The sequence below is a fragment of the Castanea sativa genome, chromosome 5 (genome assembly GCF_040712315.1).
Source record: "Castanea sativa cultivar Marrone di Chiusa Pesio chromosome 5, ASM4071231v1".
NCBI lineage: Eukaryota > Viridiplantae > Streptophyta > Magnoliopsida > Fagales > Fagaceae > Castanea > Castanea sativa.
Window position 1 is genome coordinate 81,365,140 of NC_134017.1, and position 2,888 is coordinate 81,368,027.

The window sequence follows — 2,888 nt, forward strand, 5'->3', positions numbered from 1 at the left end:
TTTTTTTATTGTTTCAACCACTTTTTTCCCGCTAATAGTTCTTTTTGTTATTGTTGATCTACTTGTCACTTCAAATTTGTTTCTTTTTTTGAAAAATTTATATAAACTTTAATGCATATCTAGGTATTTTGGTATTCCAATTCTTGGTCAAAAAATTTTTTTCCTTTTCTATTTTTTTAGTGATTCATTTAGATGTTAAACTATGAGACTTTACTAAATTTTGATTATTTTTAAACCATTTTGGGTGAACAAAATTGTAGTTCTTTTGTAAAGAAAGTACTCTTAATAATTGTATTAGAAATACTCTATAGTGCCACTTATCTATCTATATATATATATATATATATATATATATATATATATATATATATATAATAGGTGAAACAGAGAGAAACTCTAATTGCAATTCTAAATTAGAATCCTAATTTTGTGCCATATGTCAAGATTCATGTGGTTCCATTTGTCTAAATTTAAGTGGATCAGTTATAATTCTGGTATGCTCCTTTTTTGTTTGTTTTTTCCACACTTGCGTATTTCAAAGTTCATCTCCCCTTCTCCAATAATAATCTTCATATACAGCTCCCCCATTGTCCAATGAATGCTATGGAATTTGATAAGAATCTCTCGATATCAATGATGCATTTATTTGGGTATTTTTGTATCCTATATAAGAAGAGGTTTTCCATAGATTTGGATTGGACTCACAATTTTAATGGTCCTAGTTTATGCTTCCTAAGGTCAATCTCCCAATCCCTTTTGGAAATACTACTTTTTCTCTATAAAGATTAAGATGCTTAAATTAATTAGTTTACTCATCCCCTGAGGTAATTTCTTAACACCATAGTAAATACTCGAAGTTTGTAAATTACATAGATTACACATGGTTTCAAGTAATTCTTCTATTTGGACATTCTTAGATATAAGGAGACACCTTATATGTATCAAACTTTCCACTGCACATGGAAGTTTCTCAATCAGACAATCCAAAATTAAAGTTTGTAAACATCTAAAATGTTGGAATGAGTTGGACAGGAACATGCTAAAGTCATTAGAATATACAGAAGAATGAAGAAAGAGAGTCCACAAATTTTTTTCATGGTAGACAGGTTCAAGAGATTCTGGACATGTTTGGTACATATGTTTAAACACATATTTTCAGTTTTTTTAAAAAATTACACGCATTTTCACACACTTTTTTACTTACACGTATTTTTAAAAAAATTGAAAACTGTCGTTTAAACACACATACCAAACGGGCCCTATTTTTTTTGCATTTTTTAAATCTATCTCCAACTTCTTATCACCATTGATTTCAAAGCATTCATTTTTTGTGATTGATTGGGCAAAGTCGTGCACTATGTCATGCATTTTGCACCTTATTATCTTGTCATCATCCTCATCTTTCTCAAAATCTTGGAAGAAAAAGTGTATGGCTAAATTTTCCAAGTACTCTTCCACTATGATTTCCATCTCCATATTTGCCTTTGGCTCGATATATCCCAATGCCATCCACTGGATGACCAACTCATCTCTAACGAATGGATAATGATTCCACAATATGAGAAACAACGTCTCACTATTAAGGGTAGTTTAGAATAACTCAATAATAATGGTGGCAGTAGACCCTTTTCAAAGTCTTCTAATTGCCACAAACCACTATCTAAAGTAGGCTGCCATTGTTCTCTTCTTCTCTTGTTGTGCATGACACTCCCTAGAGTCTTTATAGCGAGTGGTAAGTCTTTGCACTTATGTGCTAGTTTTCGACCAAGGTCTTCTAGATCCTTATGTTACTCTAGATCCTTGTTAGAAAAGAGTATTTTACTAAACAACATCCAGCTGTCGTCCTCATTCAATTTTCCCAAATTAATCGTGTGGGAACTCTCCATCATCTTTGCAACATTGTTTTTACGTGTGGTGACTAAAATTCTATTACCTTGAGCAGCACATATGAGTACATTTTTGAACAGCTCCCACTTTGTGAAGTCTTCAGTCCACACATCATCTAAAACAAGAAATAATTTTTTCTCCCTAATTAAATTACAAATTTCACGCAATAGAGTTTGAAATTCAATAACTTTATTGAGGGATTCATGTTTAGAGTCGACCTCTTGAATAATTGCTTGAGCAACCTTGCATTGATCAAAAGGTTTAGAAACACAAACCCATATTCTTATCTGAAAATGGGCTTGCACCGCGGGATGATTGTAGGCTAATTGGGTAAGAGTTGATTTTCCAACACTGCCCATGCCAACTAAAGAAATGACGCCCAGATTTCTTTCTTCTTGACTACCATTCCCTAATATTAATATGTTGTTGACTAGGTTATCCCTATCCTCATCACAACCAGTTATATTAGACACGTCAACAAAGGAGGTAGTTTTTGGTCGCTCCATTTGTACAGATTGCCTTGCCAAGTCAAACCCATACGTCATTTTGTCTTTGAGAATCTTATCTAATGTTTCATTAAGTTCTTTTATCTTGTAACCAATGTCATGACGCAGAGAAAGGTTATCGACTTGACGGAAACAACATGATGGAGAGGGGAAGAAGGATCATACCTTCTTCTTCAAGGCAGGAGCCTTACTATCAGCTAGTTTTTCTCCTTCTTTCTGAATATGCGATTTGATCCTTGCAGTGTTCCAGGTGTCCAACACGTCGTCCATCATGTAGTATGCGTCTTTGAGCTTTTCAAACCAAAGCTTTAAAGCTGGATCCGTCACTTGTCTTTCCTCAGCATTGTTGAGAATCACCTGGACCATTTCAAGATTCTGTTGAAGCTTTTGAACTTCATCGTCAACGCTAACAATCAAGTTTATCTCTTGTTGAGCCTGCTGAGCAGCGATGGAACCCAACTGCTTCAAGAGATCATAAACTATTGCGTCAGCCAT

General features: G+C 34.0%; 1 pseudogene; it reads right to left on the minus strand.

Moving 5' to 3' along the window:
- Positions 1–765: 765 nt before the first annotated feature.
- On the minus strand, positions 766–2,888 carry LOC142635930 (disease resistance protein RGA2-like; annotated as a pseudogene).